Raw genomic sequence first — 16,941 nt, forward strand, 5'->3', positions numbered from 1 at the left:
AAAATTTAAAATTTAAAATTTAAAATTCTAAAATTCTAAAATTCTAAAATTTAAAATTTAAAATTCTAAAATTTAAAATTCTAAAATCTAAAATTTAAAATTCTAAAATTTAAAATTCTAAAATTCTAAAATTCTAAAATTTAAAATTTAAAATTTAAAATTCTAAAATTTAAAATTTCAAAATTCTAAAATTTCTAAAATTTAAAATTTAAAATTCTAAAATTCTAAAATTTAAAATTTAAAATTTAAAATCTAAAATTTTAAAATTTAAAATTTAAAATCTAAAATTTAAATTTAAAATTTAAAATTTAAAATTCTAAAATCTTAAAATTTAAAATTTAAAATTTAAAATTTAAAATTCTAAAATTTAAAATTCTAAAATTTAAAATTCTAAAATTTAAAATTTCTAAAATTTAAAATTCTAAAATTTAAAATTTAAAATTTAAAATTCTAAAATTCTAAAATTTAAAATTTAAAATTTAAAATCTAAAATTTAAAATTTAAAATTTAAAATTTAAAATTTAAAATTTAAAATTTCTAAAATTTAAAATTTAAAATTTAAAATTCTAAATTTAAAATTTAAAATTTAAAATTTAAAATTTAAAATTTAAAATTTAAAAATTTAAAATTCTAAAATTTTAAAATTCTAAAATTTAAAATTCTAAAATTTAAAATTTAAAATTTAAAATTTAAAATTTAAAATTTAAAATTCTAAAATTCTAAAATTCTAAAATTCTAAAATTTAAAATTTAAAATTTCTTAAAATTTAAAATTCTAAAATTTAAAATTTAAAATTCTAAAATTCTAAAATTTAAAATTCTAAAATTCTAAAATTTAAAATTTCAAAATTTAAAATTTAAAATTTAAAATTTAAAATTTAAAATTTAAAATTTAAAATTTAAAATTTAAAATTCTAAAATTCTAAAATTTAAAATTTAAAATTTAAAATTCTAAAATTCTAAAATTCTAAAATTCTAAAATTCTAAAATTTAAAATTTAAAATTCTAAAATTCTAAAATTCTAAAATTTAAAATTTAAAATTCTAAATTCTAAAATTCTAAAATTTAAAATTCTAAAATTTAAAATTTAAAATTCTAAAATTTAAAATTTAAAATTCTAAAATTTAAAATTCTAAAATTTAAATTCTAAAATTTAAAATTTAAAATTTAAAATTTAAAATTTAAAATTTAAAATTTAAAATTTAAAATTTAAAATTTAAAATTCTAAAATTTAAAATTCTAAAATTTAAAATTTAAAATTTAAAATTTAAAATTTTAAAATTCTAAAATTTAAAATTCTAAAATTTAAAATTCTAAAATTCTAAAATTCTAAAATTTAAAATTTAAAATTTAAAATTCTAAAATTCTAAAATTCTAAAATTTAAAATTTAAAATTTAAAATTTAAAATTTAAAATTCTAAAATTTAAAATTTAAAATTTAAAATTTAAAATTCTAAAATTTAAAATTCTAAAATTTAAAATTCTAAAATTCTAAAATTTAAAATTCTAAAATTTAAAATTCTAAATTTAAAATTTAAAATTTAAAATTCTAAAATTCTAAAATTCTAAAATTTAAATTTAAAATTCTAAATTTAAAATTTAAAATTTAAAATTTAAAATTTACGAAATTTAAAATTCTGGGCTCAAAATTCTAAAATTTAAAATTCTAAAATTCTAAAATTCTAAAATTTAAAATTTAAAATTTAAAATTTAAAATTCTAAAATTCTAAAATTTTAAAATTTAAAATAAATTTAAAATTTAAAATTCTAAAATTCTAAAATTCTAAAATTTAAAATTTAAAATTTAAAATTTAAAATTCTAAAATCTAAAATTTAAAATTCTAAATTCTAAAATTTAAAATTTAAAATTCTAAAATTCTAAAATTTAAAATTTAAAATTTAAAATTCTAAAATTTAAAATTCTAAAATTTAAAATTTAAAATTTAAAATTTAAAATTTAAAATTCTAAAATTCTAAAATTCTAAAATTCTAAAATTTAAAATTCTAAAATTTAAAATTCTAAAATTTAAAATTTAAAATTCTAAAATTTAAAATTCTAAAATTTAAAATTTAAAATTTAAAATTTAAATTCTAAAATTTAAAATTCTAAAATTCTAAAATTTAAAATTTAAAATCTAAAATTTAAAATTCTAAAATTTAAAATTCTAAATTCTAAAATTCTAAATTCTAAAATTTAAAATTCTAAAATTTAAAATTTAAAATTTAAAATTCTAAAATTTAAAATTTAAAATTCTAAAATTTAAAATTTAAAATTTAAAATTCTAAATTCTAAAATTTAAAATTCTAAAATTCTAAAATTCTAAATTTAAAATTTAAATTAATTCAAATTTAAAATTCTAAAATTCTAAAATTTAAAATTTAAAATTTAAAATTTAAAATTTAAAATTTAAAATTTAAAATTTAAAATTCTAAAATTTAAATTCTAAATTTCTAAAATTCTAAAATTCTAAAATTCTAAAATTTAAAATTCTAAAATTCTAAAATTTAAAATTTAAAATTTAAAATTCTAAAATTTAAATTTAAAATTTAAAATTTAAATTTAAAATTTAAAATTTAAAATTCTAAAATTTAAATTTAAAATTTAAAATTCTAAAATTTAAAATTCTTAAAATTTAAAATTTAAAATTCTAAAATTTAAAATTTAAAATTTAAAATTCTAAAATTCTAAAATTCTAAAATTTAAAATTTAAAATTTAAAATTTAAAATTCTAAAATTTAAAATTTAAAATTTAAAATTTAAAATTCTAAAATTCTAAAATTCTAAAATTTAAAATTTAAAATTTAAAATTTAAAATTCTAAAATTTAAATTTAAAATTCTAAAATTTAAAATTCTAAAATTTAAAATTTAAATTTAAAATTTAAAATTTAAAATTCTAAAATTTAAAATTTAAAATTTAAAATTCTAAAATTCTAAAATTTAAAATTTAAAATTTAAAATTCTAAAATTTAAAATTTAAAATTCTAAAATTCTAAAATTTAAAATTCTAAAATTTAAAATTTAAAATTTAAAATTCTAAAATTTAAAATTCTAAAATTTAAAATTTTAAAATTTAAAATTTAAAATTTAAAATTTAAAATTTAAAATTTAAAATTTAAAATTTAAAATTTAAAATTCTAAAATTTAAAATTTAAAATTTAAAATTTAAAATTCTAAAATTCTAAAATTCTAAAATTTAAAATTTAAAATTTAAAATTCTAAAATTTAAAATTTAAAATTCTAAAATTTAAAATTCTAAAATTCTAAAATTCTAAAATTCTAAAATTTAAAATTTAAAATTTAAATTCTAAAATTTAAAATTTAAAATTCTAAAATTTAAAATTTAAAATTTAAAATTTAAAATTCTAAAATCTAAAATTCTAAAATTTAAAATTCTAAAATTCTAAAATTTAAAATTCTAAAATTCTAAAATTCTAAAATTTAAAATTTAAAATTTAAAATTTAAAATTCTAAAATTTAAAATTTAAAATTTAAAAATTCTAAAATTCTAAAATTTAAAATTTAAAATTTAAAATTTAAAATTTAAAATTTAAAATTCTAAAATTTAAAATTCTAAAATTTAAAATTTAAAATTTAAAATTCTAAAATTTAAAATTTAAAATTTAAAATTTAAAATTTAAAATTCTAAATTCTAAAATTTAAAATTCTAAAATTTAAAATTCTAAAATTCTAAAATTTAAAATTTAAAATTCTAAAATTCTAAAATTTAAAATTTAAAATTCTAAAATTTAAAATTCTAAAATTCTAAAATTTAAAATTCTAAAATTCTAAAATTTAAAATTTAAAATTTAAAATTCTAAAATTTAAAATTTAAAATTTAAAATTTAAAATTCTAAAATTTAAAATTTAAAATTCTAAAATTCTAAAATTTAAAATTCTAAAATTTAAAATTTAAAATTTAAAATTTAAAATTTAAAATTCTAAAATTTAAAATTCTAAAATTTAAAATTTAAAATTTAAAATTTAAAATTTAAAATTCTAAAATTTAAAATTTAAAATTTAAAATTTAAAATTCAAATTTAAAATTTAAAATCTAAAATTCTAAAATTCTAAAATTCTAAAATTCTAAAATTCTAAAATTCTAAAATTTAAAATTCTAAAATTTAAAATTTAAAATTCTAAAATTTAAAATTCTAAAATTTAAAATTTAAAATTTAAAATTTAAAATTTAAAATTCTAAAATTCTAAAATTTAAAATTTAAAATTCTAAAATTCTAAAATTTAAAATTCTAAAATTCTAAAATTTAAAATTTAAAATTTTAAATTTTAAAATTTAAAATTCTAAAATTCTAAAATCTTAAATCTTAAAATTTAAAATTTAAAATTCTAAAATTTAAAATTCTAAAATTCTAAAATTTAAAATTTAAAATTTAAAATTTAAAATTTAAAATTTAAAATTTAAAATTTAAAATTTAAAATTTAAAATTTAAAATTTAAAATTTAAAATTTAAAATTCTAAAATTTAAAATTCTAAAATTTAAAATTTAAAATTCTAAAATTCTAAAATTTAAAATTTAAAATTCTAAAATTTAAAATTTAAAATTTAAAATTTTAAAATTCTAAAATTTAAAATTTAAAATTTAAAATTCTAAAATTTAAAATTTAAAATTCTAAAATTTAAAATTTAAAATTTAAAATTTAAAATTTAAAATTCTAAAATTTAAAATTCTAAAATTCTAAAATTTAAAATTCTAAAATCTTATTTAAAATTTAAAATTCTAAAATTTAAAATTTAAAATTCTAAAATTCTAAAATTTAAAATTTAAAATTTAAAATTTAAAATTTAAAATTTAAAATTTAAAATTTAAAATTTAAAATTTAAAATTTAAAATTTAAAATTCTAAAATTCTAAAATTTAAAATTTAAAATTCTAAAATTCTAAAATTTAAAATTCTAAAATTTAAAATTTAAAATTCTAAAATTTAAAATTCTAAAATTTAAAATTCTAAAATTTAAAATTTAAAATTTAAAATTCTAAAATTTAAAATTCTAAAATTCTAAAATTTAAAATTCTAAAATTTAAAATTCTAAAATTTAAAATTTAAAATTCTAAAATTCTAAAATTCTAAAATTTAAAATTCTAAAATTTAAAATTTAAAATTCTAAAATTTAAAATTTAAAATTCTAAAATTTAAAATTTAAAATTCTAAAATTTAAAATTTAAAATTTAAAATTCTAAAATTTAAAATTTAAAATTCTAAAATTTAAAATTTAAAATTTAAAATTTAAAATTTAAAATTTAAAATTTAAAATTCTAAAATTCTAAAATTTAAAATTTAAAATTCTAAAATTTAAAATTTAAAATTCTAAAATTTAAAATTCTAAAATTTAAAATTCTAAAATTCTAAAATTTAAAATTTAAAATTCTAAAATTCTAAAATTTAAAATTTAAAATTCTAAAATTCTAAAATTTAAAATTCTAAAATTCTAAAATTTAAAATTCTAAAATTTAAAATTCTAAAATTCTAAAATTCTAAAATTCTAAAATTTAAAATTTAAAATTTAAAATTTAAAATTTAAAATTTAAAATTTAAAATTCTAAAATTTAAAATTCTAAAATTTAAAATTTAAAATTTAAAATTCTAAAATTTAAAATTCTAAAATTCTAAAATTCTAAAATTTAAAATTCTAAAATTCTAAAATTTAAAATTTAAAATTTAAAATTCTAAAATTTAAAATTCTAAAATTTAAAATTCTAAAATCTAAAATTTAAATTTAAAATTTAAAATTTAAAATTTAAAATTTAAAATTCTAAAATTTAAAATTTAAAATTCTAAAATTTAAAATTCTAAAATTCTAAAATTTAAAATTTAAAATTTAAAATTCTAAAATTTAAAATTTAAAATTTAAAATTCTAAATTCTAAAATTTAAAATTTAAAATTTAAAATTTAAAATTTAAAATTCTAAAATTCTAAAATTTAAAATTCTAAAATTTAAAATTCTAAAATTCTAAAATTTAAAATTCTAAAATCTAAAATTTAAAATTTAAAATTTAAAATTCTAAAATTCTAAAATTTAAAATTCTAAAATTTAAAATTCTAAAATTCTAAAATTTAAAATTCTAAAATTTAAAATTCTAAAATTTAAAATTTAAAATTTAAAATTTAAAATTTAAAATTTAAAATTTAAAATTTAAAATTCTAAAATTTAAAATTTAAAATTTAAAATTTAAAATTTAAAATTCTAAAATTTAAAATTTAAAATTTAAAATTTAAAATTTAAAATTTAAAATTTAAAATTCTAAAATTCTAAAATTCTAAAATTTAAAATTTAAAATTTAAAATTCTAAAATTTAAAATTCTAAAATTTAAAATTCTAAAATTTAAAATTTAAAATTCTAAAATTCTAAAATTCTAAAATTTAAAATTTAAAATTCTAAAATTCTAAAATTTAAAATTTAAAATTTAAAATTTAAAATTTAAAATTCTAAAATTCTAAAATTTAAAATTTAAAATTCTAAAATTTAAAATTTAAAATTTAAAATTCTAAAATTCTAAAATTTAAAATTTAAAATTTAAAATTTAAAATTCTAAAATTTAAAATTCTAAATTCTAAAATTCTAAAATCTAAAATTTAAAATTTAAAATTCTAAAATTCTAAAATTTAAAATTTAAAATTTAAAATTCTAAAATTTAAAATTTAAAATTCTAAAATTCTAAAATTTAAAATTTAAAATTTAAAATTTAAAATTTAAAATTTAAAATTCTAAAATTCTAAAATTCTAAAATTCTAAAATTCTAAAATTCTAAAATTCTAAAATTCTAAAATTCTAAAATTCTAAAATTCTAAAATTCTAAAATTCTAAAATTCTAAAATTCTAAAATTCTAAAATTCTAAAATTCTTTTTGTCTTTTTGTCTTTTTGTCTTTTTGTCTTTTTGTCTTTTTGTCTTTTTGTCTTTTTGTCTTTTTGTCTTTTTGTCTTTTTGTCTTTTTGTCTTTTTGTCTTTTTGTCTTTTTGTCTTTTTGTCTTTTTGTCTTTTTGTCTTTTTGTCTTTTTTCTTTTGTCTTTTTTTCTCTTTTTTGTCTTTTGTCTTTTTGTCTTTTTGTCTTTTTGTCTTTTGTCTTTTTGTCTTTTGTCTTTTGTCTTTTTGTCTTTTGTCTTTGTCTTTTTGTCTTTTGTCTTTGTCTTTTTGTCTTTTTGTCTTTTGTCTTTGTCTTTTTGTCTTTTTGTCTTTTTGTCTTTTTGTCTTTTGTCTTTTGTCTTTTTGTCTTTTGTCTTTTTGTCTTTTTGTCTTTTTGTCTTTTTGTCTTTTGTCTTTTTGTCTTTTTGTCTTTTGTCTTTTTGTCTTTTGTCTTTTGTCTTTTGTCTTTTTGTCTTTTGTCTTTTTGTCTTTTTGTCTTTTGTCTTTTTGTCTTTTTGTCTTTTTGTCTTTTGTCTTTTTGTCTTTTGTCTTTTTGTCTTTTGTCTTTTTGTCTTTTTGTCTTTTGTCTTTTTGTCTTTTTGTCTTTTTGTCTTTTTGTCTTTTTGTCTTTTTGTCTTTTTGTCTTTTTGTCTTTTGTCTTTTTGTCTTTTTGTCTTTTTGTCTTTTGTCTTTTTGTCTTTTTGTCTTTTTGTCTTTTTGTCTTTTTGTCTTTTGTCTTTTTGTCTTTTGTCTTTTGTCTTTTGTCTTTTTGTCTTTTTGTCTTTTGTCTTTTTGTCTTTTTGTCTTTTTGTCTTTTTGTCTCTTTGTCTTTTGTCTTTTTGTCTTTTTGTCTTTTGTCTTTTTGTCTTTTTGTCTTTTGTCTTTTTCTCTTTTGTCTTTTTGTCTTTTTGTCTTTTTGTCTTTTGTGTCTTTTTGTCTTTTTGTCTTTTTGTCTTTTGTCTTTTTGTCTTTTGTCTTTTTGTCTTTTTGTCTTTTTGTCTTTTTGTCTTTTTGTCTTTTGTCTTTTTGTCTTTTGTCTTTTTGTCTTTTTGTCTTTTTGTCTTTTTGTCTTTTTTGTCTTTTTGTCTTTTTGTCTTTTTGTCTTTTTGTCTTTTTGTCTTTGTCTTTTTGTCTTTTGTCTTTTTGTCTTTTTGTCTTTTTGTCTTTTGTCTTTTTGTCTTTTTGTCTTTTGTCTTTTGTCTTTTTGTCTTTTTGTCTTTTGTCTGTCTTTTGTCTTTTGTCTTTTTGTCTTTTTGTCTTTTTGTCTTTTGTCTTTTTGTCTTTTTGTCTTTTTGTCTTTTTGTCTTTTTGTCTTTTGTCTTTTTGTCTTTTGTCTTTTTGTCTTTTTGTCTTTTGTCTTTTTGTCTTTTTGTCTTTTTGTCTTTTTGTCTTTTTGTCTTTTTTGTCTTTTGTCTTTTTGTCTTTTTGTCTTTTTGTCGAGGGAGTGCGTGTGCCTTGAGCTGTGCGGTTCGTTTTGTTCAGCGGGCGTGATTCGGCTTCATTTTTTTAGTGTTTTATGTGCGTTCTGGTTCGGAAAATAGTTAGAAAGTCTTCACGTAGTGCCAGCAGATTTTAATGTGTCGTTCGTTTTGAAAATTTCGCGGTGATGTCGAGGTTTTTCGAAAGTTTTTGCGTTTGTGATTGATATGCTTCGCCATGTTTTTTTCACATTTCGGGCTCAGAGGTACCGCAGAGAGACATATCACACGAATACCAATGCAGTGATACTGCGCTGTGAGAGAGTTTCTGGAGAGGAAGAGAGGAAAACAAAATAAAAGGAAAAAGAGAGGGCAAACAAACCACGATTTGCTTGTTTGGTGTGTTTGTGTGACAGCTGCTCGTGTTTAAGAGAGCGAGTGTGTGAGAGCAACGTTGCCAGATTATTTTATGGGAAATCTGTATTTTCTTAAAAATAAATCTGTATTTTATCTGTATCATGTCAAATTCGAAGCTATAGAAGATTTTTTTAAACTTTTCACAACAGATTTAAGCTTTTTAATCATCTTAAAGCATAATTCAATTACTAAATTATTGACTTTTTTCAAATTAAATCATTTTTAAAAAATCTGTATGTACAGATTTTTGTGATTTTTGGGATCAAAAAATCTGTATAATACAGATTTATCTGTATATCTGGCATGGCTGTGTGAGAGGCAGTCAACGTCGATGATACGACGGTCATCGTCACTGCACCGCCGTCATCGATGACTCTCTTGTTCTGGGCTACGGGCAATGCCCGGCTTATGAGAGAGAGAGCGAGGAGATTGATCGACGAACTGTGGCGCTTGCTGAGGGGGAGTGGTAGGATGAGTTTCGTGTGCAGAGGCTGACTGCTGCCCCACCAGAGTAGCGAATGATGTTCGTGATGCCTTGGAAACATGTTTCTGTGTGTCCGAAAATTGGCGAAAAGTGGACTGATTTGTCGTGGAAGAGGATTCAACGCGGGAGTGCTGCAGACGGCTGGATCCATGTCTTCGTTCCGCCCGGACGGCAGACTAGCGGCCGGGTCGACGATTGAAGCAGCAGCAGGCAGAAGCGGGTGAGCAAGTTCCAATAAGAACATTTTTTAAGGTGTGAATGAGTATGCGTGTGTAGGTGAGCGAATGAAATTGAGCCGAAACAAATTATCTAAATGACTTTTGATTAGGGGAGCGGTGCCATGTTTTGGGTGCTGACAAATTTACGAACGGTTTTTCGTAGTATATTGAAATTACCAATGTTTTAGAATGTTTCGGCTTAATTGAGAATGGTCGTGTGAGTGTATCCGTTTATTTTTGTTTTCATTTAAAAAAATGTTTTTTTCAGCTAACATGAATGAGTTTGGATTTAAACAGTTTTATAAATTTCGGTTTAGTTCTAGCTTTCGGTTGTTTCGATTCGGTTCGCGATCGTTCAAATAAAACGTTTGCTCTAAAAGTTCGCTAATTTTAACGGTGATTCAGGGTTTTCACAGCCGGCTGTCTTAGGCTGAATCGAATCGATTACGGGTAACCGGGCCAAGCGGTAGCTTTGCAGGATTGATCGTGAGTTTTGCGTCTTATTTCAGGCTTAGAGTGATAAAATCTCGCCGCCGGTTGAGTTTGTCGAACCTTTTAATTCCACTAAAAAGAGTCCGTTTTGCGATGCCTGTCCGTCGGGTCGCATGTTTTTTTCGCGTCGTTTGTCGTCTCGAAATTACTTTTTAGCTTTATAGCTCGTAAAGCACGGTGAAAAATATTGTTTCAACGCGTTCAAGTCCTTCAGATATCATCATAACTCATCAATAATTAATTGGTCGCTTATCTTATAATAATTTAAAAGTATAAATAGTCTCAGGTCAACTCTAAGTAAATATGTTACGCTGAGTATAATATTTCACCTTTTAATTACACATAATATTGATTCTATCTTTCCGCAGCCGGCTGTCTAAGATTGAATCATTTATGCTAAACTCAACACCAAATAACCGGGAATAGTCTCATCCGCATCATCCGATTGTTTGCCTTGAGAATACATAATACTTCACCCTATTAAACGAAATTAATTGATTATTGGGCCACATCATCATCCTCTATGATGAATCCTGGCCATTACCCTTTCCCACTAACAAAATCCCAAGTAGACGTAGTTTTCCGGCACACGCGGGGGTGTGAATATCGTATAGAACCCACCCTTGTTAGCAGCCTGTGCTAACTAACATTCCCGTCCCATCCCCTCGAGATCTACAAACTGACAAGGCGGGCGCCGTTGGTGGCCAACGACTGTTTCCTATTCGCACCGGCTCTAGTTTTGATGATCGTGATGTTTTATCTTTTCAGCGCATTCATGTTGATAAGGGAAACATCATTTGATCGTTGAAGCGTATGACCGGATGTGTTGATAGGATTTTACGGTTCTGTTCAGCAACGGAGAAGGACAACCATGGGTGGTCTCTCATGCTCATGCTCATGCTTTTGTCTTTTTGTCTTTTTGTCTTTTTGTCTTTTTGTCTTTTTGTCTTTTTGTCTTTTTGTCTTTTTGTCTTTTTGTCTTTTTGTCTTTTTGTCTTTTTGTCTTTTTGTCTTTTTGTCTTTTTGTCTTTTTGTCTTTTTGTCTTTTTGTCTTTTTGTCTTTTGTCTTTTTGTCTTTTTGTCTTTTGTCTTTTTGTCTTTTTGTCTTTTTGTCTTTTTGTCTTTTTGTCTTTTTGTCTTTTTGTCTTTTTCTCTTTTTGTCTTTTGTCTTTTTGTCTTTTGTCTTTTTGTCTTTTTGTCTTTTTGTCTTTTTCTTTTTTTGTCTTTTTGTCTTTTTGTCTTTTTGTCTTTTTGTCTTTTTGTCTTTTTGTCTTTTGTCTTTTTGTCTTTTTGTCTTTTTGTCTTTTTGTCTTTTGTCTTTTTGTCTTTTTGTCTTTTTGTCTTTTTGTCTTTTTGTCTTTTTGTCTTTTTGTCTTTTTGTCTTTTGTCTTTTTGTTTTGTCTTTTTGTCTTTTGTCTTTGTGTCTTTTTGTCTTTTTGTCTTTTTGTCTTTTTGTCTTTTTGTCTTTTGTCTTTTTGTCTTTTTGTCTTTTGTCTTTTTGTCTTTTTGTCTTTTTGTCTTTTTGTCTTTTTGTCTTTTTGTCTTTTGTCTTTTTGTCTTTTTGTCTTTTTGTCTTTTTGTCTTTTTGTCTTTTTGTCTTTTTGTCTTTTTGTCTTTTGTCTTTTTGTCTTTTTGTTTTTTGTCTTTTTGTCTTTTTGTCTTTTGTCTTTTTGTCTTTGTCTTTTTGTCTTTTTGTCTTTTTGTCTTTTTGTCTTTTGTCTTTTTGTCTTTTTGTCTTTTGTCTTTTTGTCTTTTTGTCTTTTTGTCTTTTTGTCTTTTTGTCTTTTTGTCTTTTTGTCTTTTTGTCTTTTTGTCTTTTTGTCTTTTTGTCTTTTTGTCTTTTTGTCTTTTTGTCTTTTTGTCTTTTTGTCTTTTTGTCTTTTTGTCTTTTTGTCTTTTTGTCTTTTGTCTTTTTGTCTTTTTGTCTTTTTGTCTTTTTGTCTTTTTGTCTTTTTGTCTTTTTGTCTTTTTGTCTTTTTGTCTTTTTGTCTTTTGTCTTTTTGTCTTTTGTCTTTTTGTCTTTTTGTCTTTTTGTCTTTTTGTCTTTTGTCTTTTTGTCTTTTTGTCTTTTTGTCTTTTGTCTTTTTGTCTTTTTGTCTTTTTGTCTTTTTGTCTTTTTGTCTTTTTGTCTTTTTGTCTTTTGTCTTTTTGTCTTTTTGTCTTTTGTCTTTTTGTCTTTTTGTCTTTTTGTCTTTTTGTCTTTTTGTCTTTTTGTCTTTTGTCTTTTTGTCTTTTGTCTTTTTGTCTTTTTGTCTTTTTGTCTTTTTGTCTTTTTGTCTTTTTCTCTTTTTGTCTTTTTGTCTTTTTGTCTTTTGTCTTTTTGTCTTTTTGTCTTTTTGTCTTTTTGTCTTTTGTCTTTTGTCTTTTTGTCTTTTTGTCTTTTTGTCTTTTGTCTTTGTCTTTTGTCTTTTGTCTTTTGTCTTTTTGTCTTTTTGTCTTTTTGTCTTTTGTCTTTTTGTCTTTTTGTCTTTTGTCTTTTGTGTCTTTTTGTCTTTTTGTCTTTTTGTCTTTTGTCTTTTGTCTTTTTGTCTTTTTGTCTTTTTGTCTTTTGTCTTTTTCTTTGTCTTTTTGTCTTTTTGTCTTTTTGTCTTTTTGTCTTTTGTCTTTTTGTCTTTTTGTCTTTTGTCTTTTTGTCTTTTTGTCTTTTTGTCTTTTTGTCTTTTTGTCTTTTGTCTTTTTGTCTTTTTGTCTTTTTCTTTTGTCTTTTTGTCTTTTGTCTTTTTGTCTTTTTGTCTTTTTGTCTTTTTGTCTTTTTGTCTTTTTGTCTTTTTGTCTTTTTGTCTTTTTGTCTTTTGTCTTTTTGTCTTTTGTCTTTTTGTCTTTTTGTCTTTTTGTCTTTTTGTCTTTTTGTCTTTTTGTCTTTTTGTCTTTTTGTCTTTTTGTCTTTTTGTCTTTTTGTCTTTTTGTCTTTTTGTCTTTTTGTCTTTTTGTCTTTTTGTCTTTTTGTCTTTTTGTCTTTTTGTATTTTTGTCTTTTGTCTTTTTGTCTTTTTGTCTTTTGTCTTTTTGTCTTTTGTCTTTTTGTCTTTTTGTCTTTTTGTCTTTTGTCTTTTTGTCTTTTTGTCTTTTTGTCTTTTTGTCTTTTTGTCTTTTGTCTTTTTGTCTTTGTCTTTTGTCTTTTTGTCTTTTTGTCTTTTTGTCTTTTTGTCTTTTTGTCTTTTTGTCTTTTTGTCTTTTTGTCTTTTTGTCTTTTTGTCTTTTTGTCTTTTTGTCTTTTTGTCTTTTTGTTTTTTTGTATTTTTGTATTTTTTTTTTGTTTTTCTTGTATGTTAGTATTTTTGTATTTTTGGTGTCAAGCATAATGCGCCCATGATATTCAGGCGCTTCAGCCTGGAGTTTCGCGAACCACCTGCTGTGATTTCGGGAGTTTCCCGGATTCCTTACGGTTGACGCAACAATCATGAAGGGATTTTGCCAAGTCTGGAGAATCCTTCTGAGATATGTCCATTGCGATGTACCGGGAAAGCGGCGGAGAGATTCGGTGTCCGGGGACAGTTGCTGGTTGTTTTGAATTTTTGTATTTCTTAATTTTTTAATTTTTTTGAGTTCTGAATTTTTGAAGTTAAGAGTCAAGAGACGATAATTGAAATTTAATTTTGTTTTCTCTTTCGCAGTCTATGCCTTGTCATTGCAGCGTGATTACGGCAAACGCTTTTACAGATCTTACTGCTGGAGATTCGTTCCAGATGGACAGTTTTCTAGTGCTCTAGTCAATCTTCGAAGTGAAGGTCGGATCTAGAATGGCGCCTTCGTTGCCCACGTGTGTCGCCAGATGCTCCAGAGTCACTCGGTCTCTGGTATGAACCTTAGAACGCACTACGGTCTTTCCCGACCGCACGCAGAGGAAAAGATCAATAACCTCCAAGAACGAGGAGAACTTCCGACGGTCCGCGAATCCGCTCAAGGGAAGTGTCAGCTCGCTGCGCGGTGCCATGGAACTGAGACTGAAGCCAGCGCTGGAAATCAACCAGATCGCCGGCCCGTATACACGCTGCACCGGTCTTAGCAGCACCTATATCCGTGTGTCAAGTCGTCAACATAATCATCCTAAACATCCGCGCCGCGATCACGGTGCCAGCCACATAGACTTTGGCAAGTGGACGGCGGCCTCGCCTCCTGCTACTGCTAGCACCGGAACTCACATCACGGGGAGCAACGTGCCAATGTCGGCAACGGCGACCAGCAGTACCCAGCTGCACCACAGTAATCGAGGCCAAGGCGACTGACCCGTTTTTTTACCAAGCTTTCAAAAGCAAAACACAACCACAGCAAATACTTACGCAATTCATTGTTTTGGTTTTGAAATATGAAAATAATAAATAAAAACTTGAAACAAAACTAAAACCTCTTCTTCTTCTTTTTTCCATCGAAATATCGAGCAGCAACGGTCAATTCAAAAAGGTAAATATTGAAGTGGCTGCGTGCTGCGTGCTTTTGCCGGGGTATGCGTTACTGCGTTACGTTTGCGAAATCGGGGAAACTGGTTTGCGATATCGGAAGCAATGCTTCCTGCTGACGAGTGCAAACCGAGATTTGCGATTTTTAGAGCAAATCGGAAGCAAAGTTTGCGATTCCGCAAATAAAACCGGATTTTGTTCCGTGTAACGTTGTAAAATGTTTGTTCTAGTAAAATCGTAAAACTATGAGAAAAACTGCGATTGGCCAAAAAGTTAATACCGTTGGCTTATAGTCCATGAAATTCCCTAACTTTTGACCTATGGGAGTATGGGTGTTGGAAGCTGTTGCCAAAAGTTATTTAGGGTTTAAAAAAATCCATTTTTAACAGTAATTTGCAAAAGCTATGAGAAAAAGTCAAACCAATCCTAGATGTCTATAGCACATTTTGAAGGGCTTCAAAAGACCTTTCGAATGCATCTAAGAGAGTTGGAATTGATGAAGTTTTACGGAAATGCGAGCAATTTTAAGATTTTTCATGTGTTTTGGACCTCAAACTTCAATGCCCGTTTTACCCCACTTCCCTTTGTCGTATAGGGCTCATATTTGGCATGAGTTCATCTCATGTATAGATAAACAAACCCTGAAAGTTTCATCCAAATCGGAGCACCTCGATGCGACCTGTTTCACATCGGTGAAAAACTCGCTCTTAATTTAACATGAATTACTGAAAAATAAAAACCGAGCATAATTTTCACCAAGTTTAAAGCTTTTATTTTTATTATTTTGTATAAAATTAAGAGTTGTATTCACTTGTCATCATTGTGTAATCATCCGATAAGTCATCATCTACCTAGCCAAATAGTGTAATTTTCACCTTTCACATCCTCTCACTTCATTATTAACAACACAAACTCAACAAATCGACCGCTCACGTTCGAATCCTGACTTCAAATGACAGACGTAAACAAACCCAAGTTCATCTTTTAAATATTCAACCAATTGTTAATTATATTCAACCAACAAAATTTTTGATTTTTCCAAAACCAAAACTAACAGTCGAGCACGTTCATTCGAGTTCGGAAAATCGGTTAGCTTTTTGCCTTTAGCATTTTCAACAAACGGGTTATTAAATTAATATTGAATTTTGGTTATTTTAACTGAAAATTGGCAGTAACAAGTACGTTTTTGTTAAAATTTACGAAAATAAAATCAACAATTTTAATTGTTAAAATTTCTGGGCACGGTGTCTCCGTGTAGAGAAACATGGTCAAAAAATCTGCCGCCGAGTTATGAATTTTTGAAAACATATTTTTACTGAGTCGTTTTGAAGTACGAAGTCAAATCATTCATTAGAGTGAACCAGCCGCCGTCTTTGAGTACGAAGTCAAATCATCCAAAAGAGTCAAACCACCCGCCGACTGAAAAACTCCATATATAATAAGAAATATCAATTTAGTATAAAAACCAGGCTGATATCATGCTTCACTATGCCCATTGATTTCCTCGACTTCGTGTTTTTTTTGGGACGCGCTAAATATGTATGCTTTTTTTATGTTGACACCCACCTAAGAGCTATACAAAACCCCTCGCTTTAAAATTGGAATGTTGATGTTTTAATCTAAAAACGCATGCGCACCACACTTTTTAGAAGAAAACCCGTGACAGATCATACCGTAACGTGTTTAGTTGGAAACTATTACTTTTAGCTTTTACACATGCTTATAACTAGGTTATAGAATTACACCCCTTGTGAAACTTTATTCCTTGTTATACTTTAGTTTGCACCTGTGGAGAAAGGTTTATTATCAAGGTATGATTGCTAACTTAACATATTTGAGCTAAGTGGGGCACACAGTATTCAACTACTGTGAGGTTCCAAATCGACCTAAATAAGAATAACTATTTTGCTGCTAATGGTAGAAGAAATGAGCTTGTGAAAATATGAGGCAAAACTGTTTTTTTTATAGGCATCACAAGAAGATAACAAGAAAGCTTGGATAATTTCAATTCCCGGGAAATTACTTCAAATGCTTCAAAAACTCCATTTATTATTCTCCCTCATAAACCTAGGGCAAAAAGTCATCATATTATGAAGATGAATGAGATAATTTTCAAGTGGGAGGATCAAGTGAAATATCTTGGGCTTGCTTTTGACAAAAATCTTACATACAAGGGTCACATTGAAAGTATACAGGTTATCCAATTATAAAAAGGAATTCTAGACGTTGTCTTAAAAATTAACTAGTAGGGTACGTTATCCATTAGTAGACCTCTTCCCTATAGTGGACCCTCTGAAGGTTTTTTTTGATGAAAAATTCAACAAAATCACAATTTCAAGCGTGTTTTTGTCTACAAATCATTTATTTGGCATGTTCAGCATCATTTAAAGCAATGTTGACTGACACTGCAATGTAATTTTCGCCAAAACATTTGTTTTGAGATCGACATCTGTAATCAGCCCTGGCCACTAGCATTTTCGCAACAAAACAGCATTTCTATTTTATGATGGAATGAACTATCCAATCATTTTTTGACTGACTATTTCACTTCAGTAAGTCGAAATAATGTAAGTTCAAGGAACTTTAATAAAATAAAACGAAGAACTGCTCAACTTAAGGGAATCCAATATAGGACAACGAAAATCCAAACTT

Source organism: Culex quinquefasciatus, chromosome 3, assembly GCF_015732765.1.
Source record: "Culex quinquefasciatus strain JHB chromosome 3, VPISU_Cqui_1.0_pri_paternal, whole genome shotgun sequence".
NCBI classification, from domain to species: domain Eukaryota; kingdom Metazoa; phylum Arthropoda; class Insecta; order Diptera; family Culicidae; genus Culex; species Culex quinquefasciatus.